This window comes from Canis lupus, chromosome 6 (assembly GCF_011100685.1).
Source record: "Canis lupus familiaris isolate Mischka breed German Shepherd chromosome 6, alternate assembly UU_Cfam_GSD_1.0, whole genome shotgun sequence".
Classification (NCBI taxonomy): domain Eukaryota; kingdom Metazoa; phylum Chordata; class Mammalia; order Carnivora; family Canidae; genus Canis; species Canis lupus.
This window is the reverse complement of record NC_049227.1, coordinates 45,132,587-45,158,217: the sequence shown is the minus strand read 5'-3', so window position 1 is coordinate 45,158,217 and position 25,631 is coordinate 45,132,587. Positions and strand designations below refer to the sequence as shown.

The 25,631-nt window shown below is 37.6% G+C and overlaps 1 long non-coding RNA gene across 1 annotated transcript in view; it reads right to left on the bottom strand.

Moving 5' to 3' along the window:
• Window positions 1-21,827, bottom strand: part of LOC111096360 — a 33,627-nt gene extending 11,800 nt beyond the window's left edge. The window contains exons 1-4 of the long non-coding RNA XR_005360405.1: window positions 21,775-21,827; window positions 19,374-19,445; window positions 17,700-18,286; window positions 17,486-17,585 (exon numbers count right to left, since the gene is read on the bottom strand). This is a non-coding gene — a long non-coding RNA (uncharacterized LOC111096360). The remainder of the gene's footprint in view (window positions 1-17,485; window positions 17,586-17,699; window positions 18,287-19,373; window positions 19,446-21,774) is intronic.
• Between the last annotated feature and the right edge of the window lie 3,804 nt (window positions 21,828-25,631).

Here is a 25,631-nt window from a genome sequence, read left to right as displayed (position 1 = left end):
AGTTTCCATAGACCAATTCTACCAAAATGTCTTAATTAACATTTTAAAGATACTGAGGGTTAAGAAAGTAATTTGGTCAAGACCACTTGAAAGCCTATCCTTTCAATTACTTCCTTTTTTTTTCATTTTTAATGTCAAATCCTAAAACTCTATGGTTATCCTAGAGCCTCCCATCCATTGCACCAATGGTTTACTGTACCTCTAGGTAAGGGAGATACCAAATAGAAAAGGAAATGATTGTTCAACATCACCTATTAAAATATAAATATCATTTTATTTTATCCCTAGATGCAGTGTTCTTCAATGCCAAGTATTATTTAGCAAGAAGCTGGTTTTCTTTATTCTTTGGGGGCCTGTTAAAATAGCAAGAGCTGGCCCTGAATGCTTGAGCTGTGGATGGAGAGAACGTGCCATCTGGACCAGCCTAACCTGTGATCTATTTATTCCCACATTCAACAGACTTTATTGTCAGCCATGCAGGGAACAAGATAGACTCATGGAACTTCATGGAACTTGCAATCCAGCAGATGGCTCAGATATTGACTAAGTAAAAAGGAGTGTGATGGGCAGAAATGCAGGGTGCTGTCAGGGACATTTAACAGAGAGTGAACTTGGTCTGAAGCCCAGAGAAAGCTCTTCACCAGAAGTGACAAGATATTTATGCTGCAACCTGAAGTGTGACCATGAGTTAGCTGGAGGAGAACAGATTCAGGCAGCTGGAAAAACATATTCAGAGTTTGTGATGGTTCATTTTTGTGTGTCAACTTGACTAGATTATAGATCTCAGTTATTCAATTAAATGCTATTTAGGTGTTGCTGTGAAGGTATTTTGTATATGTGGTTGCATCTACTATCAGTTGATCTTTGGTAAGGGAGATTTTCCTTCATAATATGGGTAAGCGTCATACCATCAGTTGAAGGCCTTAAGACCAAAACTGAGGTTTCCCTGAGTAAGAAGAAATTTTATCTGGGGCCTGAAGTTTCACCTCCTGCCTTAGAGTTTCCAGCCTGCTTGAATCTACAAATTTCAGACTTGCTAACCCCACACTGTGTAAGCCAATTGCTTGAAATAAATCCTATATACATCCACACACACAGAGTACAATTCTTCTTTTTCCTCAAAAGTGTGTGTGTGTGTTGGGGGGGGGGGGGGTGTCTATATTTTTCTCATGTATATACACACAGAGAGAGAGAGAGAGAGAGAATCCTGACTAGTTTAGATGTTGGTACCAGGAAAGGAAGTGGGGAGCTACTGTGACAAATACCTTAAAAGATGGAGGTAGCTTTGGAATTGGGGAATGAGTAGAGACTGGAAGAACTCTAAGGCACGTGATAGAAAAAGCCAAGACCGTGTTGACGAGACTGTTAGTGAAAGTATGGGTGTTCAAAGTGAAGTTTCCAAAAGAAATGAGGCACATGTTATCGAACAAGTGTAGGAAAGGGGGTACGTGTCATAAAGTGGCAGAGGACTTGACTGAATTGTATACTACAATTGTGTTGAAAGCAGGATTTGTAAGTGATACATTTGGATATTGAGTGAGGATATTTCCAAGTAAAGTGTGGAAGATAAGGCCTTTCTCCCTGATGATTTTATTAAAATGCAAGCAGCAAGAAGTCCATTGAAGAAGGGACTATCAAGCAAAAAGGAGCCAACACTTTCTGATTTCAGAGATTATCAGTCTACCCAGATTGCCAAGGATGATAAAATCAAGAAAATTATTGTTGAGAAAGCATGCTCTAGACAGGAGACTAAGGATGCAGCTGAGCAACTTCTTTTTTTTTTAAAGATTTTACTTATTACTTATTGATTCATGAGAGACACAGAAAGAGAGGCAGAGACATAAGCAGACGGAGAAGCACACTACCCACAGGACTCAATCCCAGGACCCCAGGATCAGGACCTGAGCCAAAGGCAGATGCTCAACCACTGAGCCACCCAGGGGTCCCTTTTTGTTGTGGTGGTTTGTTTGTTTGTTTTGTTAAAGAGATTAGGTATGTGATTTTTGGATCCAATCATCCATCTCAGCAGAAGCCAAGTATAGGGCTGGAGTTACCCAAGGGTCTGTGGACGATCATTTTTGTCTAATGCTTGGATCACCTTGACCTACAAGGGAGGCCCCAGATGATTTTGAGAATGTTATACCAGCAGAAACATTTCCATCTGGGACCGAAAAAGACTGGATGAAATGAAAGAAGGTTGTTGTACTCCCCAAATTCTATAAGCAGGAAACAAGTTGTTAGAGATAAACAGCTGCAAACATCTGCTACAATTCAAGATAAAGGAAGAATGACAGAAGGTGAGGAAGCTACCAGTGAGGGCACAGAGGGTGAGGGAGCCACCACTAGGGGTGCACAAGCACACACAGCCCTCAAAAGCACCAGCTAGCATTCCTCTCTTGCGGGGTCACCAGAGCCACAATCCACAAGCAACTATCTCTGGCTGTACCTTGAGCTGCTTTAGGTTATTATTTTTATACAATTACTAATGCCTCTTGCTCCAACATGTTTTGACACACTCCAGGGAAGCACATCATATTTATATTACAAGTGGGGGAGGGGGTTACTAAAGTGACACAATCTGCCTAGACTCCAGTTTTCATTTTTTCAATTCCTGAAGAAAACTTCCCCCAATGATTCTCTATAATTTGATCAAATTCTGAATTCTCATTTTTTTATTTAAGATTACAGAGTCACTGGACATAATGCTGTGTGTCTTGATTCCGACTGCTTTCTGTTGCTTAACGTAAAAAATGTAAGTCTTGGCTCTTTCAGCCCCTGCAAATGTTCCATCCTCAAGCCCATCTCTGTTTCTTTAGAGACATTCCTATCCCTGTCTTAGTGCTCTCTATATATCCCCCTACCACTCTCTACCTACCCAATTCCTACTTATGTTTCGTGGCCACTTCATTTTCCAAAATCTTTCCAGATTGCTTGAGCCTACCTAGCCCTTCTCTTTTACATTGCACTTAAAGTCAATATCAAAACTTTACTTGGTAATTTTTGGCTTGTAACTTTTTACAAACTTTGGTTTGTAATTTCTATCTAACTGTTTAATGTGTTTGGCACTCATCTCTTCATTAACTATACCATAAGGTACCTGAGGATGTTGATTATTTTTTTTTAAGATTTTATTTATCAATTCATGAGAGACACAGAGAGAGAGGGGCAGAGACACAGGCAGAGGGAGAAGCAGGCTTCCTGTAAGGAGACCGATGTGGGACTCGATCCCAGGACCCTGGATCATGACCCAAGTCAAAGGCAGATGCTCAACCACTGAACCACCCAGGCGCCCCTGAGAACATTGATTGTATCTTCTATTTTTGCAAAGATCAAAACACAAGGAATAAAGCAAACAAGTCTTACTAAAGCTATAAACATTATGATTGAGCTGTAGAGCAACTGAAAGCATTTCTGGATCAGCAGGGAGTCTTCTTCAAACCTCACTCGCCCATCTCTGTGAACCTCTGTGCAGCTCTCTTCAGGCATCATGATCATCCAGGATGGGGTTTACATACAAGTCCTCAAGGCCTTATCTGCAAGGATTCTGTAGTGAGGACTTGACATCTATATTTTTAACAAGCCAATCAGGTGGTTCTGAAAGTTGGAGGACAATCTTGTAAGGATATTGCTGTAGGTGTTAGTAATGAAACTAGATGTCCTGGGATTTGAGACTTGTCAGGAAGAAGAGAAGCAGAACCTATAGCCAGGACCCTGGAGAATCTCCCGCTCCCTGGATGCTGTGGTCGGAAACCTTGCACTCAGACTCCCTAACTCTTTCTAATTCTTCACTTGGCAATCCAGCCTTAAACTTACTAGGCTCTAGTAAGTCTTCTGTATCCACACTAACTCTTTAAAATATAATAAAAATGTATGAGTTCGATCCCTATACTCTCCCTGTGTTACAGATGAAGAAACTAAGACACGGAAGGTTATGTAACTTGCCCAAAGCCATAGACTAAGTATATAGCAGGGCTGAAAATCAAACCCAGGCCATCTGGCTCTAGAATCTGTATTTTTAACCACTGTAACCTCTATAAAACCACCACTGTGTCCTGCCTCATGGGCTCCACATTTTGGACTTATTGCACCTTTTTCCTACCTGCTAATATCAATGAAATAAAAAAAATAAGTACTCAATATCTATTATGTTTAAGATAGCATGATAACTACCTGGAATGCACCCCAGAATAAGATTCCATCCATCCCTGCCCTCAAGAAACCTACATTATAATGGAGAATTCAGGCAAGTAAAGTAACATATAAGCAAACTTACTGATGAGCATAGTAAGAGGGGCAAGAACACGATACTATAGGATGACAAAGGAAGGGAACCTATTTTAGTCTTGGGAGCTGGATAGAAAGCCTAGAGGAAAGGCCATGTGAGCTGAGATTTGAAAAAGCCCCGGAAAGCAAGCTAAGGCTCCCAGGACAGGTAGTGCTTAGCAGAGGATGGCCACTGGAGAATATTGCAGTCAAAGGTAAGGGCACATACAAAAAAACATGAGGTAAAAGAAAATTTGAGACATTCCAAATAATGTAAGTAGTGCACTGTCACTGTAAAGTACATACAAGAAGGTAAAAGGTAACAATGAATGAAGGAGGAAATGTTTCACAAATCTTGATTTTTCTATCTTCACTGCTGACCTTAATAGGCCTACTCAAACTCTTGATTATTCTCCAGGCCCAGTGGTTCAGTTTGAAGTTTTCTTGACCCATGAAATAGGATTAATGGAATCCTAGTAGCTCAACAGAGCTCACCTTACACCCTTTCCTCGAATTTAATATGTGCCAATTGATCAATTAGCCTAATAAATGAATAGCTTATTTTTAAGCAGACCTAGGCATATGACTGAACATAATCTTCTCCAAACAAGAAAAACATCAAAGAGGATTCAGAACTCTATGTGTAAATATATCCAATAAAAGAAAGCTTAATCTAATACTTGAAAACTTGAATAATTTTTGTCAGTTGTTTAAACACTTCTAATTTATAGTTAGGGACCTTCATTTTCAATCTTCATTAACAAGCACAGGGCAATAAAGATGGATCACTATATTAATAAAACAGAATTATTATGTGTTATTTATACAGGGCAGCAATAAAATCAGACTGAGAAGATTAAGCACTCTAGCATGCTGTAATTTATGTCAAAGCAATGTCCTACTTTGAAATCAGATTCTGGCTTAAACAATGAGTAGAACATATATTCAAAACAGCAAAGGAGGATGGGAAAGTAAAAAACCAGCTTTATGTAGAATATTGAGACTCTTGGACCAATTTAAAAAAGAGATCACTTAAAGAATATAATCTGAGACAAAGGAAGGTTAACAGTGGCTTATTCTCTCCTTCTTAATCCTCCATATTTAGTCAATGTCATTTCAAAAGCTACTTTCAAAAGAGCAAGTAAGGTAAAGTGTTTCAAATGTCCTCTGAGTACTCTAATGCTCTATTTGGCCCAGACACCCTGAGTCACTACCTAGAGAAACACAAAGAAAACATTGCAGTATATTTAGAGATGTTTAGTTCATAAAAGAATCTTGCACAATCAAAAAATTACTTAAAAAGAAAACCTAGTGCTAGGAACATCCTGAGCCTTACTCCTACTGCATTTATTCCTATTAAAACTATAAAGTAGCTCTTTGAAATAATTTTGGGATAAATGAACAATATGGCTTCTTGTAATGTTTCTGAGACCTGATTTTGAAAAATGTTTTAAAGCTATAATTTTTAATCTGGGGTCCTACCAAGACCTGTGCAGCAATATATTAGAGGAAAATGATAGCCAAAGATATAAATCTGTTGCATCATCCTGGAGAATCAATTTCACTAAAGAATTTTGGAGAAAAGTTCTGATTTTTTTTTTTTTTTTTTTACACTTAAGAGGTTTTGTCACACCCACATACAACCAAAATTACTTTTTGGGTGTGAGCCTAGAAAGTAGAAGTTTTTATGGGCTGCAAGTGACTGTCAAGTTTTATTCTTCTTGCATTATGAGGAAGCCCCAGATACTAGTATTACAGTTGAATTAAAGAGAATGGGTCATCAATGGAAGACAAATAGATTATGGTCTTGCCCTAGTCTGGGATCCATGGTTTTGGTTTTTTGGTTTTTGGTTTTTGGTTTGTTTTGTTTTTTGTTTTTTTTTTTTTTCAGAGCTGGAATTTGCCATATTTTCCTGAGTCATTTTGTATTACATGCATAAAACATTGACTCATCAAAATTATCTTAATATCTTGACACAAACGTGTTCATATATACTTTTTAAAATATATAGCCACTATTTTCCCATGTTGTAGAAGAATGAAAAATTCTAGAGTTTGACAATACATGTGAACTTAATCTTATGTTGCTTTTGCATTTTAAAAGCTTAAAGATTTTTTTTTAAAAATTCTTGCAGCAAACAAGGACTTGAGGTTCAAAAGAGAAAGTCTGTAGAAAACATCTCTGAATCTCAAGCTGTGTTATCCATAAAATGGGGATAGTTACTGCCCTGAAATTTCACACAGCATAATGTATATTTTATTTTTTTTTTAATTTTTTTTATTTATTTATGAGTCATAGAGAGAGAGAGAGAGACAGAGACAGAGACAGAGAGAGGCAGAGACATAGGCAGAGGGAGAAGCAGGCTCCATGCACCGGGAGCCTGACATGGGATTCGATCCCGGGTCTCCAGGATCACGCCCTGGGCCAAAGGCAGGCGCTAAACCGCTGCGCCACCCAGGGATCCCTGCAGTTACTTTTAAATCTGTAGATCATTATATGCATGTCAAGGGATCCTATTTCCATTGTGTGATCATATTAATTGTCTCCTATAGCCTAGCCCCACAAACATAAAAATACAAAATAAACTATACAAATACAAATGCAAAAGAAACAATAAAAGTTCATGAACATATAATTAATATTTCCTAAAAGCCTTAATGCACAGGACATGAAGGACTTGACCATCATTAACAGTGACCAGCACAAAGTCTGATGTGGCAAATATTTTAAAAATGGAAAACATGTTGAATATTGTATCTGTCCAGTTCCAGTCAGAAAAATACAGGCCAACGGCTATTTTAATCATGTTACTGAAGAACTGAAAGTGTAGAAAGCAAACATTACCATATCAGGGAGGTAGTAACTGCAAAAGCAGCTATCTTCCAAGGGGAAGAGGTTGATGACTTCAACTTAGGAGGTGGAGAAGTGCTCAAACAGCAGCTGACACTCAGATCTCTAAGGATGAAGAGATGTTTGGCTGAAGCATCTCCAAGCTTAGTATAGGGGATGGAGACCCGTGGGTCCAGATCTCAGAGGAGCTTATAGCTACCTGGGTTTTTTTTTCCTTCAGCTCTCCAGTCTCCCTCTGGAATCCCATATTAGCTTAGCCCAACACAGAGGCAGCTCTAAGCTGGCAGAGCAGAAATGTGGTGAGCAGAATTCCAGGAGGAGCCTCACAATACAAGGGTGGAAGGGCAGGTTTGGACTGGCCCACTAGCATTGCACCTAGCTCAACCACAGGAACGGCAAACTGGATGAAGAATAAAGGGGCAGAGAAAGAAAGGAATGAAGGTATGAATCATTCATTCTGTGCCTGATTAGGCAAAAATCTAAGCTCCCCGAAGTGCTTTCTCAAACCTGTATTCCCAAGGACTAGATATAAGCTGAAATTTATGAATCATATCACATTCAAATGCACTAGGGAAGTTTGCTATTTAGAAGAATTTCACGGCAAATTGTTTTGCAAGACAAATAATCACTCACTAATTTAACTGATGCATAAATCACAATTTTCATTCATTTGGTTTGCTTAAGCAAATTGGATCTATATTGAAAAATATGAGATTCACATTATAAAATCTCTAATACCTACTTGGCTCCCAAAGGACATCCTCAACATATAATTTGCCAGATTGAGGTGGCACAATTTTAGACTTTGGAAAGATGATAAACTCCTGTTTCCTCACTCCGACCTGGCCCAGCCTTGAAGGTGTAGAAATTGGTAACATTGATAAAACAAAATTTAAAACTGTGAGAACTATTAAGAGAGAAAAGGGGTGTGTGTGTGGGGGTGTGTGTGTGTGTGTTAGACGGAGTTGTGCTACAGTCTTCTGGAACAGAAGGTCTTAATACCCCAGAAGAAAAATGGATTGTGGGACAGCAATTAGGTTGTCCTGTTTTGCCCCCACTGCATACTATCATGAGTAGATCATTGTTTCTCTTCCCTCATTCACAACAAGAGTCAAAAAATTATGACACTAACCCAGTAGCACCATAGTTAAGGCATAACAAGCACAGCTGGAATGATGAACAACTGATAAGTAATCAAATCAAAGTAGCAAGTCCCGACATTTCCTGTGCTATCTTCCACTCTTTCCAAAAATTAGGGCTGAAAAATTATACCTTAAGAGAAAATTGTTAAAGAATATAATGCCTTGGGAAAGACAAATGGAATATAGTAAATGCTCCCTACCTTATACTGCATCCACGTCTAACTCCTACATTCTAAATCTACTAAAAGGTGTGTCTGCTTGGACTTGAGTTGGAGCTTTTCAAGTTAATTATACATTACCAGACAATGTAGCTAGCATTCCTTTAAAATGAGATAACTAGCTAATTGAGAAGGGTAAAAACTAGAATACCAAGAGAGTTCAACAATCTAGATGGAGTCTAGACATATTACCATAAAAAATGCAAGAACACTAAAGACAAAGAGAAAATTTTTAAGTTGAGTAGATTGCTAAAAAGAAAAACAAATAAATAGCAACAAACACCTCAAGAGCAAGACTAGTGCAAAAGAGAAAATGGAGTGGTTTTTAAAGGTATTTAGAGGAAAGAAACTTTGAACATTAGATCTAGGTAAATTGACATTGGAATATATCAGTCTATACACATATATGAGAATACAAAGCTTAAGAAGGTTTGGCACTCACAGACCATCTTTAAAAACACTCTGGGATAAACATAAACAAATCTAGAGATTTGCTAAAAGTGTGTGGTAATTTAATAAAATATACCATTATTTTATAAATCAACACAAACCACACCACTAAAGTAAATCCAAACAATGTAAAATTATAAATGATACATGCACAGAGGGAGTAGTGGAAGGTGGGTATCCTGGAGGAAATGTGAAGGGAATGAGGGTATAGATAAGTCTTATTTGGACAAAGATCTAAATATTGTCAAGCTTAAGAAGTTGAAAACAAAAAATAATAACATGTTTATGAGACTTATTCTATATAACACTACGATTGGAATGCATAGCTTCCATGGCAACAAAGAACCAACAAAAGATATGCAAGAAAGGAAAAAAGGGAAAACTTATATATGGCAAAAGGCTTAATATGACAATAATAAAACTAAATTAATTTTTTTTATGATAGTCAGAGAGAGAGAGAGAGAATGGCAGAGACATAGGCAGAGGGAGAAGCAGGCTCCATGCACTGGGAGCCCAACGTGGGATTCGATCCCAGGTCTCCAGGATGGCGCCCTGGGCCAAAGGCAGGCGCCAAACCACTGCGCCACCCAGGGATCCCTAAATTAAAAATTTTAAATTCACCAATTAAAAGCAGTAAACTATCACACTGAATAATACCAGTAACCTACTACACATTAAGTACATGTGATAGACTAGAATTAAAATGGTATTAAAGTTGAAATTTAAGTTTAAAAAGCCAGTATACCTCACAGTTATGAACCAAACACGTGAAGTAAGCATTTCAATATCAGAAAAGAAACAATATATATACACATACACACACATACACATGTACACACACACACATGCACAGGTGCTCACAAGATAATGCAAAGTAATGGTAAAATAAAAATGATCAAAACCTAACAACATAGCTTCAAAAAATATCAAGAAAAAAGCTGACAGAACTATAACGAGAAATTGGAAATTGAAAGTTGCTTAGTTTACATTGTTTTATTTTGTTTTTATGGAGAAAAAAACCCCACAGGGCATCTTCACAGACATAGAATACAGGTGGATTAAAGCTTTAAATGTAGGAGGAAAAAATGCATGAAAAAAAATATGGGTGATAGAAGAAATTTCAGAATACTTCTGTGACCTTCTGATAGAAAAGGACTTTTTAAGATTAAATCCTAATAACAAACACACAAAATATACAGTCAAATACATGTATTTGACTACACCAAATAAAACTTTGTGCCTAATGAAAGACAATATTAGATACAAATGAGATATATAGTTGGAGAAGATAATTGCAAAGTCCTAAAGTAAAAACATTGACATTTGGAGTATAAGTGGGACTCCAGAAAAATGTAAGAAATGTATCAAAATCCAATATAAACATGGAAAAAGAAAAGGAATAGGACAATTTCAATGCTTTCCAGAGAAAACAAATAAAAATACATGTGAGATACAAGTCTGCATCCACTAAACTTGGCAAAAAGAAAAAAAAAAAAAAAAAGGTAATTCCAAGTGTTATAATAAGGGCAGGTATATGCTTCCCACACTGTGGATAGAAATATTCTGGAAATAAATCTGATAAGACTTAATGAAAACCAAGTTAAATATAGTGTTTCCTAGAGCTCATTAACTTCACTTCCAGGAATACACCCCAGATGATAAAATATTTACATAGTCACATCAGCGTCTTATTGGTGATGGTCATCACATACTGAATCCGAGTGCCACCTCTTTTCTTCCCTTCAATGCTCACAGTAGAATCTGTCCTGGCACTGGTAGATGTGTTTTGCTATTACAATTAGATGGTAATGATCCCAAGATCATCCAGAGAGTCTGCATAGAATCTGAACTGGATCAAACAGGTTGAAAACTGGGTCATGGAGGCTTATCTGGAGTTTGTGGCTTCTGGCATTTGACCATAGTCTCTAGCAGCACCTGTAGGCAAAGCTAGAAAACTTGATAATTATGGCTTGGTCATTATAGTTCCCAGCAATAAGCTCAGAGAAAAACAAATCAAAAACTTAGATGAATCTGAAAATCAAAAATTCAAAGCATGTGAAGAAAACTAATATGAAAAAGCCAGTAACATTGGTAACCAAAGAAAAGGAATATGAGAAAAGCTTAAAAAGAAGATTCTTTAATGAATATGGTTAGAATTTCTCATAAACAAAATTGTTCACCAATAGTTGCTCCCCTTCCCTGAAGAAGTATTTTAATTCTTCACTCTAATGAACTCAGATATGGGTGATTTGCCTTTGAAAAAAAAAAAGAGAAAGTGGTAAAATCCCTTTATGAGTCTCCTGCTTGAAAATTTCCTGTAATACCTATTTATCTAACTATCTCTCCATTTAGTAGCAAAATTATCCATTTCTACCCACCTATCATTTACATCTATATAAATATTTGCATGTAGATCCATTTCTTATTGTTTCTCCAGGACAATAGTCCTGTTTTTCCTTTGAGAGAAACAAAACACACCTGTCTTATAAATTATGCCTCTTCAAATATTTGTAACAAAAATCATGTATCTTTGTCTTTCATTCTATCAATAAAATATCACAACCTTATAATTTTTCCTTATGTGGCATAGGTGTCAAACTCCTCAGTATGATACTTAACCTATTTCTCCAAATGTTTAATGGGGAAATCTTAAAGCTGGGCAATCAAACTTTACATTTTTGGGAAAAAATATACAAAACATTATAAGCCTGGAGCCACAACAAAACCCACTCTGGAAACTAATTTCTCTTCATGATTATTTAAAGAAACATCACAAAAAATACTGCCCAAACAAGATCAAACAAAGACGTTAGAGTATAAAGGGAAAAAAGTATTATTCTTAGTCAAAACTATGGATAAAAATTCCACCTCTGCACCTCACATGAACAAGTTATTTGAATCGTATGGGGCTTGGTTCACTCAGCTTTCATATGAGGATTCAAAAGACTTCCACAATAATTTATGGTGTAAGGAATTATGTAAATAAACTCAATGAGTGCCACTTCAGAATGTTTGGAAATAATGATAAAACATATTTTAAGAAAGCACTACCAAACTTTGAATCATACATTTTGACAAAATAAATATTTAAGTGCAATTCTGACAAAAGTGTGAATTATATTCTTCCAGTTGGAGAGATTATTTTTGAAAAGACATGTCTCAGCAGCAGTCATTTTAATCTAGCTCGTTTGGATTAACCCTTAAGGTGGGTCAAAAAAAAAATCTGTCTCTGTGTTATTTTTCCATGGTTGTTCTTCCTAGTTCTGAGGTTTCTGTATGATATATTTAATTGAATGGGACTCAGTGATGGAAGGGAGGCAATATTTTGTAAACCTGGTTGACAGCTTGCAATTGATGGGGAGGGTTCCTCAATAAAAGAGAAATCTGGAGCTGGAAGTCAATAAAATAAAAAATGTGAGAAGCATGAAAACTTCACTTATATAAGAAAATCACTGATTTTTATTGGAACTGGAAGAAAAATTATTATTCTAGGTCTGAGAGTGTCATGTAGTATCTTGATCCATCATGGTTACGTGAAAGGGATCATTCTCTAAATTTGTATAGACACACACACCATGAATATATGCAGGAATGAAATAAAGTAGAACATCAATGGGCATGGGCATCCTCAGAATTCTGGGAGGAAAACACTGTTGCTCAAACGTGACAACCTGTGATTGAATGTGTAAGCAACAGTCAATATTTTGACTTTAGAAATAGGTCATTACTGGCTCATCCAGGGAAGCAGACAGGGATTTTAGGTTGTCAAGTCAAAGAACAATCTCAAAGTCCCAGCTTCTTGAGTGATCAGAACTTGATCACTTCCTGAAGGAGAGACACTTGACACACTGAGAGGGACACGCTCAGCTATTAGAGTGCCTCTGCAGACCAATCCTTTTCTCTGCATTGGAAAGATCGGCAGCTGCTGCTTGCCCTTTCAGTCAGGAAAGAAAAAAAAATGGCCACAGCAGCCATAACAGCTGTCACTCCCAGGGAAGGGGATGTGGAGAATTCGAATTGGGGTAAATAGGGTTGGCACTACAATAAAGATGTAGAGAATTAATAATGTACCAGGCAACTTCCTCACGATGTCCCTAGCCTTCCATCAAAAGCAACTGAGACTAATTAAATCAAGCCAAGTATTTCAATTGACACATAAAAGGACAGGTCTAGCTAGGAATTCTTTTCTCTGTTTGATATGATTAATGTTGCATTATACTTCAGAAGGCCACTTAGTAAGTGGTTAAACCATGGTACATTTGGCATTTATGAAAGAATTTTTGTCATGTTGCAATGGTGCTTTTAAAGCCTGACCACACAGTATCGAGTCTGGCTTTGATAGTGCCCTCGTGAAGGCTGTCTGTGGGAAAATAGTGAAATACTTTTCTCCAGCATGTAGTTGGCCCTGCTGCTTTCAACACTGAGGCAAGATGTTAGAACACATTTGCCCAATTTCAGTTCAAAGAAACCATCCAGGCTTACATTCTCATATATTTCTTTTGTGAATGTTTAACTCATTCTGTTGATGTAAATGCTCAATGTGGATATTATTATTACTATTATTATGATCACTAGTCCATAATCATATCGATCTCATAAAAGTTTGTATTTTTTGTTAAAAAATTCTTCCATGGATCCTCTTAGTTTCTTTCACTCCAGCTTTAAAATAAATTTGCAATCTTTAGCAATTCATGTTGTATAGGATGCTACCTATACTGCCATCAAAACACTGAGAAAGAGCAATATATGCCTAAAACTTTTCAAGCCCTGTTAGACTTTCTGCTCTTGAGCAATGGAATCCTAAGAGGTAATGCAAGCATTAGCAATTGAATGTGTTCTTCATAACAATTGAGTTGAGAGAGTAGAGAATGCTTTATTTAAACAAATCTTAATGAATGTTACAGGAAAATAAAAAGAGATGCCATTATAGAATGCGTGCAAGTGCCATAGCCACAAAGACAGACTTAAATGAGATTCTATTTCTAAGCGATGCTCCTTTCAGTGACATCGTTTCCAATAATGCCTTTACTTTAACTTGAACTATCTTCAAATTTGTATTTGTCACTATGGATCTTCTTTTTCTCTAAACTCATTTAGGAAAGAGAAAGATGGCCGTCCTAATTAGTCTACAGAGTAATAACTGTTCACACCCAAGCAAACTATTCATAATTTTTAAGCCCAGATAAATGAAAAATATTTTAAATGGAAAGTATGTGGTGAATTTAGTGTGGAAAAAAAACTTAGAAGAAAGAATTCTGATCCTTCAAGGCTTGCATTCAAATAATTAAGAACAAACCATTCCACACCATGGAGTGGAAAGGTGAGATAAGAGCATGTAGCATTCTTAAATATATACCTCTCATTATAAATATATACCTCTCATTGTTTAACACTTGCTAACCCAGGACACAAGTATGTGTAATAGTACTTATATCTCTCAGACCATAGCCATTATTATAGTCACAAAAGAAAAAGCAATATTCAGATTGGTTTGAAAGAGTGAACCCCAAAACATCTATGTCTGTGCATCATTGTGCAGCTATTGCTAATGCTAGTCAAGGCAGGCCATCTTCAAAGGTACTGCAAGATTCATCAGGAATGCGTCTACTTGCTGTACATTTCTAAGCATTCTCCCAGAAAATTTCTGGTTCTTGAGCTCCCCTTCTTATTTTAAATGGAAACAATATATCTGACCTAGTTTTGAGTACAGAACTTATATTCAACCAGGTTTTGGCTCCTATCTCATCATCTGCCTCCTTGATAAGAGTCGAGCAGATACTCCTCCAGTAGAGCTCATTATCCAAAGGCTTCCTTCCAGGCATTAGTCCACTCAGGTAAAATGGTCATTATTTCCCAAGGATAAGGGTTACTTTCTGAGTCTTTTTTTCAAAGTCACATTTGATTATAAGGATAGCACTCCTAACAATTTCCCTCTCACTCATTTCTTCTTCCTGTGCAAACAGCCATTGGTGCGATAGTCAGTTAAAGCTGACGGGAACTTTTGTTCTTTAACAGTTTTAAAATCTTAGGAGAAATTGTCAGGAAAGGCACTCCATAAAAATTGACAAAATAAATTTCTCATGTCATTTCCTAAATAGAATTCCAAGATTGCCTGCATAATCAAGTTTATTTTATTTGAATGCTTTGTGTGGGGAGAATTTGTAAATCAAGAATAAAATTCCTTTTCAAGTGTTCTGATTATACAATATTAACCATAAGGAAAAGAGCTCTATTGTATTTACAACATCACTGAAGAACTGAAAGACATTATCAACTTTTATAGAAAAGTCTTCATATGGGCGCCTGCGTGGCTCAGTGGTTGAGTGTCTGCCTTTGGTTCAGGCCATGATCCCAGGGTCCTGGAATCAAGTTTCACATCGGGCTCCCCACAGGGAGTCTGCTTCTCTTTCTGCCTGTGTCTCTGCATCTCTATCTGTCTCTCATGAATAAATAAATAAAATCTTTTAAAAAAATAAATGCGTTTATATTTGTATTGAATGCATATTTATACCAGCAAATATAACAAGTTCTCATTTTAGGGTAATTCGTTGTTGTTGTTGTTGTTGTTGTTGTTGTTGTTTTATTCAGATCATGAGCTTTCATCCAGTCTCTAAAAGTAGCTAAATTCATGCATTGTATCTTCTCATCTTTGTTGGTCATCAGGATGACACTTTTAATTCCCTTCCATTGATTATCATGATTCAAGTTCATCTATTTCCAACTTATAATTATTTCAGGAAAGATTCAGTGAAACTGCCTATTTTGCCAGGGAAAAAAATTCAACTTTTGATTACTTTCTTTTATTTTTTTATGCTAGAGAGCATCTGAATCTTCCCTTTAGCTTTGCTTCACTGCTTTCCAGAGCAAACTGCCAGGACCCTCCCATTATCATTCACCTCCCTGAACACTTCCATATCATTTCTCCTGTGTGCACTTTACCAGAATTACAGAACAAACCAATTTAATCTCTGATGCTTGACAGTATATTTCACAGGTTGGTCTCTCTTTTATGTAATACTTATATATGCGGATGGATTGATCAAATAAAATATTTAGAAAAGGTTAGTTTCATAAGAGAAACTCTGATTATACCAATGTATACCATATAGGTCATGCACATACCTTCATATTTATATCTCTGTCTATTGATCTATCTAGATACATCCGTACACTTTCATACATACACATGCTCTCTTAGCTTGCTGCACATAAATAAAATTGCATCTGTTGCAGCCATTTGACTACCTGTCTTTAAGGTAATTTAAGCTAGTGTGCACGTGTGTGTGTGTGTCTTTCTGTTTTTGTAGCATAATTCCTTTTGGTTTATAGCTCAATAAATAAAATATCCCATCATTTAAACCAAGTCTTAAAATTTGCATTACCAAGATAAGGATGTGGTGAGGATGTTGTTATACAGTCAATCACAATTTAGTGGGGGCTAAATAATAAATACTATAGCACTCATATCCTCTCTTTCCTAATATTTTACGCTTCCTTATTTGGCAGCTATTGGCAGATAGTAGGCAATTAATATATATTGGGAAAGGTTTTGATTAAATTGAATACTCTCAATTGTTTCGAACATGACCTTAACTTTTCTCATTGGTTTTGAACTACACCTTTTATCATTGACTAGCCCACCAGAGTTATGTCCTTGTTTAAGCCATTTTTTCCATTACTATTAGCATAACTCTGGTTTTGTTTTATTTTGGTTTGGTTTGGTTTTCTGGATTATAAATTTTTATGGCACTGTTAACCTCATCTCAAATCCATTTAAGTAATTTAAACTGTCCTATTTTTTTGGAGACTTCTGCCTATCTTGTCAATTTTTGTTCAAATTAGCATGTTTTTTCTTGAATATGTAAGTTAGAAAACACCATAAATCACTTACTCATTATTACATGTACCAAACTTGATACAATCGGGAGCCATCATTACCAGTATCAGAGCAGATAGAGGAATGATTTTTCTACCATTTCTAGGGCATTGTTCTGCATTCCACTTTGCTACTATCTCCACATCTTCTTCCATCCCAGAGAAAGGCACCTCTCCTCCTGCCTAGGGTAGTCACTGCCTCTCCATCTCCCTGTAGGTACAGCACGCTTCTCTTCTCTAAGGGACTTGGAATTTGGGCATTTTCTCTTTCTTTCTTCTACAGCTTCTCCCCTCGTGGTTCTTTCCCATCTAGTTGTCACTTTTCAATACGTATATTACTTAAACTTGTTTTAGTTAATTTCTCTTAGTAGTATCTGACACTAGTGACCAAACCCCATAGTTAAAATATTTTCTTCCCTCAGTTTTTCCTGACCCTTACTCTCCTTAGCCTCCTTCTACTGTTCAGGCTACTTACCAGTTTCCTTTGTTGTTATACATTCTTAAAGGTTAGGGTTGTCCTAGATTCTATTTGGGGAACTCTTCCCTTTTGATCCCACATTCCCATGCATGTGTTCTCTTTCAAGCACCTTGCTCCCATTTCCAGCTCAACGTTGGTGCTTCTCCGTTCTCAGTGCCCAGGTCCACCCTATCTCCTAAGCCTCAGACATGTCTGTCCAATTGCTTACCAGCCCTGTGACTCCAATGTCCCACAGACCTTAAAACTCATGGCTGTGTCACTTCTCTGTCTCTGAGGCTCTTGTAACAAATGATCACAAATGCAGTAGCCTAAAATGACACAAATGTATCCTTTTACAATTCTGGAGGTCAAAAGTCCTAAAATCAACATGTCAGCAAAGCTGTGTTCTTTCTGGGATTGTGGGAGAAAATTTATTTCCTCACCTTTCCCAGCCTCAGCTTTTTCTCACGTCACTCCAACTTCTGCTTCTGTATCTCCTTCTCAGACTCCGAGTTTCCATGCCTCTTTCTTCTTATGATTACGTAGGGCCTAACTGTACTGTCCAGGCGATCTCTTTATCTTAAGGTCCTGAATTTAATCACGTCTGCAAAGTCCTTTCTGGCAAGCAGGATGTGGACCACTTTGGGGTCCCAGTGTTTTATCTACCATTGAACCACTTCCCCCTCATAATTTCTTCTTCCAATACTGATTCTCAGTGAATGACACTGCCATATGTTGAGTTGTTCAAATTAGAAAACTGTTGGGGTCTTCCTTGATTCTTTTCTCTAATTTACTTGCTTGCTCCACAGATTCAATCACCAGGTTCTGTTGATTTTACATTGTGAATATTTTTTAGACCAATTCAGCTTTCTCCAACTTCATTATTGCTTCCAAAAATCAGGTCACCATCCCTTCTTGGCCTTAATAGTTATTCCTGCAGGTTGCTTCTCATTACCTGTTCTATGGTCCTAAACATGATTCTGATTCTGCTGGTTCACTGCTTAAAATCCATCAAGGATTTTCCATTTCCCTAAAAAGAAAAATCAAACTTAGCTTATATTATAAATTTAGTGTTACCCTCTTAAACCTTGTCTATTGATGTCGCATTCCTGTTTCCCAGTTCCTTACTGAACTCAAAAGTTATATGAGCTCTTCGGCTCCGTGTGACTCAGGATAAAAGTTGTTTATTCTGTTGGGAATGCTTTGTCCTGAGTCCTTGAATCCTACTGATTCCTCCTACCCCAGTTTCATACCATTTACCCACGGAATTTTGCTGTGTTCAAGCTACTTGCCACATTGCTTTTGTTTCCAATATTCCTGAACTTTACCGATTTAGCATTTTAAGATAATTGCACGTTCCTTATCTGTCCCTCCCTTCACATCATATGCTCTGGGAAGGCAGGATCTGTGTCTGCCAAGGTTTTAGTTTATCCCTGTGGCTAGCATGGTCTTACACAGGGCTCACTATGTCTTGTTGAAGAAATGGATTTGCAATAAACTGCACAATTTCTACAAGAGTCACTAACTATAACTGAAAAATTTGATACTGATCAACATTTTATGAACCATTTAGAGCCATTTCCATGAAACATTAAACATTGAAAATTCTTATTATATGCAGAGAAAATCCAATTCAATTAACGTCTGTGAAAATCATACTAGGCACATGACACTGTAAAAGCTACTATTAAATGTACAAAATTCACTTAAATTCCCTGAAAGTACTAATAAGAAAAATATGCTAGATATAAAAACAACAATGCAATATATAATAAGATGCACGCTATAAGAAAAATCTACATGGATGTACAACTACACAAAAAAAATGATTATTGTAACATATTAATGCACTTAGTCAATAGTCCAGACCATAAAGACCATCGCCCTGGAGGTGGAGCCCACATAGAGAAGGCACTCCCTGAGTAGCCGAGGCTCGTCCCTCCAGGAACATACAGGGGAAATGGCTGCATTTTTCCTGACTGCAGCATCCAGAGTCAACTCTGCACCTGGCCTTACATCTGAAGTGGCTGCTAATTCTTCAATCTTGCATTCACAGTGTCCAATGATGGCATTACTCTGCACTACTGCCATTCACCCAGCTTAATTTTATAAATTACCGGTTTCAGTAATAGCTGAACATGTTCAAAATGTTAACAAAGTTTTTGTTGAATGGTAACAAACGAAGCACCCTGAGGAAACAAAGATACAGACTATTATTCATCTTTTTTAAAGCATAGCATCTCACTGGGACTTGGTATATATGTAGAACAGTTTTAAAATATGGCTCCATAAGTCTTTGATTCCTCTTCATCAAGAAATGGGTCCATTGTCCCCACATCTTAAATCTACACAGACTTGTGTCTGCTTAACCAAGAAAGTACAGAAAAAGTGATACTATATGAGTTCTGAAGCTAAGTAATAAAAAAATGCAAGCTTCCTCCTACTTCTCTTGGAATATTCAGCCTCTTGACTCATTCCTGGGATGTTCTTTCTCAAAACCCACCAGCCATGATGTAAGAAAATTTAAGATACATGGAGAGGGCCCAGCTGATACCAGACATTTGAGTAAGGAAGTTTTCAATTGTTCAGATATTTGAGTCTTCCCATATGAGGCTCTACTAATAGTGGTAAGAGACAAATAATCCCTCTGTGCCCTGTCCAAATTCCTGCCCTATAAAATCCATGCATAAGATGAAATAGCCATTGTTTTATAAGTGTTGACTCTATATAGGAGGACTTTTTATAGGAGGTTTGTTACACAATAATAGATATGCAGAAAGAAGGTAGCAGCTGAAAAAGTATTTGAAGAGGAAGCTGGAAAGAGGAATGGAAGGAAAGAAGAAAGGAAGAGAAGGGAAGAAGGAAGGAAAAAGGAAGCAAGAAAAAACAGAGGCAGAAATACAGAGAAAAAAGAGGACTTAAGACACTTAAAGAGAGACTTTAAGTCTCTCTCTCTTAAGAGAGACTTAAAGACACAGAGAGATAGAAGAGAGAAAGGAAAAAGAAAGAAAGGAAGAGAAGTAAGTAGAAAAGCAGGACATGAGGAAGAAGAAAGGAAGTCTTTATTTTGCTATATTTTTATTAAAGATTTTATTTATTTATTCATGAGAGACAGAGAGAGAGGCAGAAACACGGGCAGAGACAGAAACAGGCTCCACGCAGGGAGCCCGATGTGGGACTTGATCCCAGAGGACCCCAGGATCTCGCCCTGGGCCAAAGGCAGGTGCCCAACTGCTGAGCCACCCAGGCATCCTGACAGAAATCTTTAATTCAAAGAGAAGGAGAAGAAAAGTTTCCTGAAAGGTAGAGAGCATTGTAAGAGAAAACGTGTACCAAGTAGGTCAGTTAGGTGTCAGTCTAAAAAGTAAAAGTCGCTTGATGTATATCAGGGATGAAATGTCTAATAGAGGAATCAGAGGCTTAGATAACCAAGGAAGACCTGGGATCAAAGGTCAAGAAACCCACCAGCATTAGACGGAGGTGGGGGAGTTCTCACAAGCGTGGGAGAGAAGTCTCACTCATTGAAGCTCAATGTCTGGCTGCACCTGTGCTTGAAGAATAATGACTTCTCCTTCCCTTATGCCTTCCAACTCTTACATTAGTATTTTTCCTTGGCAAAGTATCCTGGATCCATTCAGGGAGAGAAATTCTGGGAAAAATATTTCCTGGCTTCACCTCAGCCCAATCAGCCCAGTGGGCAAGTGCTAGTACGCCAAACATCAGTGTGGAGAGACGCAGGTCCTACTTAAGAAATGAAACTGGAATTCAAACGAAGGACGCTAGGCTACTAAGGCTTTACTTTTCCCCCTAAGACAGTGTTTTCTGAATTTTGGATATTTCATCTATCATCTTGAAGATTTGTGTTAAAATTCATGTACCACCCATAGTATTACTTAAATTTGTATTCCAATATCATTGTTTTAAATTAATAATTCTATATAAGGAAGATTGACATCCTGGTCAAAAATGGAAAGTGAGTATCACCCAGTAAAGTAGAAGGTATCAATGTGAATCCTGATTCTGATGGCCTGAAGATTTCTGAAACCTGTTGCAAATAGAAACTTTTATTTCTTAAGAGGAGGGAATAAATGGTAACACACTGTGACCATTAAGCAGGTTACACCAAGATTTATGCCTCCTTTTACAAAGAGAAATATATAGATATAGATGTAGATGATATAGATAGTAGCAAGGAAAGAAATCGTGTACTATTTGGGAAAAAAATCCTCTGCGAAACTTCCATAATCATAAATTATACTTTCTTGGTTTTTAATATTTATAATAGTGAATAGAAGGTAGCTTGCTCCCAGTGAAAACACTAGCTGATGCCACAACTCTGCTAAAATGAAACCAGAGCCACGGGCTGGCAGGTCACCCAAGCTGTGCATTCCATCTCCAGGGGGTTAATAAAGACTCTTGGGCTGCCCTTGCCCCATCATGCCCATTTAGCAAGGCTGCAGATTGAAGATCCACCCCACTCTAGTTCAGAGGCCCTGCAGAAGATTGAAGTCATCCCACCTTTGATCAGAGAACTAAAGTGCAGTGGTGTCACCATGTTGGTCAGCATTGTCTGGGAGAGAGAAAAAAAGGGGGTTAAATACAAAGAAAAATCTTTTAACTGGTGTATGTCTCTTCTCTATGCTTATCTCCCTGAAACTGAAAGAATGAAAGGAGGGCTTAGGTCAGAAAGGGAAGAGGAATCTGGGTTTGGGGAGTCCTAAAATAATGATAAAAACAAAATAATCTTGCTGAATTCTGGCTAGATATTTTTACCTATGAAGGTTTTGCCACTGAGTCTGTTCATCCTTCCTCTCTCTCTCTCTTTAAAAAAAAAAGAAAAAGAAAAAGAAAGAAAGAAGAAAGAAAGAAGAAAGAAAGAAAGAAAGAAAGAAAGAAAGAAAGAAAGAAAGAAAGAAAGAAAGAAAGAAAGAAAAAAGGATTACCAAGTGTCATAAGGCCACATCAACATCAAATATGCTGGTTCTCTTTGCTGTAATCAAGTGTCTGAAAGAAAAGTGTAAAGAAATACTCAGCGAGACAGTTCTGCTTAATGTTGTAGGAGGAACATGATCAATTTTCTTGTTGAACTTGGTGTTACTGTTTTGAGGCAGGGGTAGGAGATAATTCCAGAAGCACTAAGAACAATCCCCGGTGTCAGAGAGTTCATTTTAGAAAGCTATTACAGAAATGCAAGCAGGAAGGAGATAAAAGTCTTATTAGTAATTGAAAACTAGGCTGGATCATCTGAAAAAGATTTTAGGAGGTGATACAGTAGAAGTGAGACAGAGAGGATTTGAGGATGGCAAAAGGATTCCAGATTAGAGGCTATTTAAATGAGGATGTTGCCAATGCAAACTGAAATGACAGAAAACAGCAAATTTTGTTTTGGACAGAGGGGGTTAGGATAAATGTCCATGAGAGCTGCAGAACATGGAGAACGCTTTGTTGGATACGTCCAGGAGGCAGGTGAGGTCCTGAGCTTGGACATGCTCACATCTAGTGACAGAGATTTGGAAACCTGGACTCACAGAAGTAAATGAGATGCCCCGCAGAGGCATAGCAGAGCAACAACTCCAGAAGACCAAAGGCAGATTTCTTATATGATAGGTTCTATCCTACATGCAAGGAAATGCTGGGGGAAAGAGGAACAGCCAAAGAGAAGAGAGGCAGGAGAACGAGAGCTGCAGATGACAGCATCAAAAGCAAAATGGTCAGAAACAAATCAGCTGAAAATTAGTAACCTGGAAAAGAAGAAATAAATGTTGGTGAAAAGACAGGGAATAGATTTAACTTGTACCTACGTTTTCAACTTGTGGTTCTAGGACCTGTCATGCTTTCTCCTTCTCTTTGTATTTCAAACCCAACTGACTGCTCTGGATGAAGCCCTGTCCCTTCATCTTCCTCCTGGTTCATTCCTGCTCATACTCACCCTTGCCCATGCACAACCCCCAATGGAGGGGCAGCTCTTGATCTTCTGATGCCCTGTGATGACAGCGTGTACCATCCTCTCTCATACACTTTGTTTAATACCCTGTATGTCTGATCCACTTGTCTAGCTTCCCAACAACGGTACAAGGGGGCTCTTGGAAGTAGGGATGCTACATCTCCTTCTGAAGGGGACAATACTTGGCACACTGCAGATGCTTCTAAATCACACATCACGGCCTCTTGATCAGCAATGAGAGAATTTAGCCAGAGGAAACTCATCTCAAACAGTTTTGATAGTATTAATTGGAGGTGAAGGAGGACTTAATCGAGGACTGAAGCAAACACAATTAGGGAAAATTATAGATTATCAGTGAAGTGCACATAGTGAGTGGGTTTGTACGTGGAGAGGAAAAAATGACTAGTTGCCTCACTTTCACTTCTAATGCAGTGTTCCCCAGTTATTTGACCACCAAGTTCTGGGAACATCCCATGATCAGTGTATTTCTTCTCTGCCCCTAATTTGAGTTTCCAAATTTTCCTTGGCTCTCTCACTCCTGGCTGGCTGCCCTAAAATATCCCACTGCCTGATGGAATGCTGTTTAGCACATAAATCAGTGACACTTTTGTCTCCCAGCGTGAGGACTATGAAGAGTTTACTCTTTGAAGAACCTCAAAGTGAACTGGAGAGATCAATGGGTCTCACTTCCAAGGAAGTGAATGGTTTTTTACCTATACTAGTTTGCTGCTAGATTTTTTAAAAAGATAGCCAGGCAGAGAGCCTCCCAACCATTCTCAGTGTGAACTGTAGGATAACCATATAGGACAAAAAATATATGAATTTAATTCTGTTCTTCTTGAAGGTGACCTAACAATACACTTCAGTAAAAGTTTAAGGACCAAAACTTCTAGTCAGTTCCAGTCATCTCTAGAAGTGTACGCTATATTTCTATAAATGTCAGATGCTATGCTGACCCCTGAGAAGAAGGTAGACATGGAGCTTCCCTCACTTTCTTTACCGTCTGGTAGGGAAATCTGATGAAAGTTTAATTACATAATAAATTTAAAAATAAATACATGACAGAATAAAGGACAGAATTTTTCTAAGATATTAATTCAGTGGCTGAATATTCCGGTCTTTAAAAAATCATGGATTTAAATTTCCTTACAGATTCCATCAACTCTAAAAATCCCAATGGAGTATAAAGATTTAAAGATTATCATCCACACGTTTTCTTTTCATTGGGAAGCAATGCTCCCATTGTAGCAAGAGCCATGTTGAAAGGATCCTCAACCTCACCTGTCTCTTCATCCACTTTGCCCTCAGGTTTCTAAAATGCCAATAGGACCACATTATTCTCCTGCTTACACATTTTCAGCGGGTTCATATTACCCACAGAACGAGCCCAAGTTCTTTGATGTAGTCTATGGGTGTGTGTTTTTATCTTCCAACCCTTAATTATAGTCTTTCAGTTCCATTTCTACTGACTGTCCCTGGCATCTTGATGCATACACCACACATACGCAGACACCTTATACTTCATAATGTAAAATCAAGAGTTCTTGATACATACTCCAATGGCCTACAAGTCTGCTTTGCACAAATTTTCCCATTGCCTGGAGGTCGCTCCCTATCATTTCTATTTCCTCCATCAAGACATAGCTCCTGTGTCCTTGCATACCCCCCAGGAGGTGTTAAATCTTTCTCTTTCTTAATGCTCTTTGTTCTCCTGTGGCCTCCATCACATGCTTTTGTCTCAGCATTTGCCACTTTGGGTTCATTCATATCTCTTCTACCGGATGGACTACAAGGTCCTTAAAAATAGAGACTTTTGATTGGAGTAATTTCATATCCCAACTCATAAACCAACACCTGGCCTATAGTACATACTCAATATGCATTTACTGAATAATGAATTTATCCACAATAAATTTGTGCCACTGACAGTAATAAATATTTCACACAAAGCAATGACACTTAAGTAAAAGAGCAAGCAATAAAAGAACATTATTTTAAACTAATTTGGCTGGGACTAGAATTATATCTCTCTAAAAGCTATCATGTATCACAAGTAAACTGAGGGTCTAGTGTCTGCAATCCTGGTTTGGTGGGAAGTACTACAGAGCATCAGTAAATATGTACTTATTTTTTTTAATTGTTGTGGGATAAACTGGTTTTAAATGCTCTGGCTTTAGGTGACTGTACATAATACCACAAGCTAACAATCGGATGGCCCTTTAAGTGAGGCCCTTTATCAACACAAGCCTGCAAAAAAGCAAAGCTGAGAATTGCTAGAGGAAACCACGTTTGCAGTAAACTTAAAAACGTACAGAATTTTCCTGTTTTCATTTTTAAAATATAGATATATATTTCACAATAATCTTACAATTCCTTGCACTCAGGCTGCAGCCTCTAATAGTCTCTGACTTTCATGGCTGGTTTTTTGTGG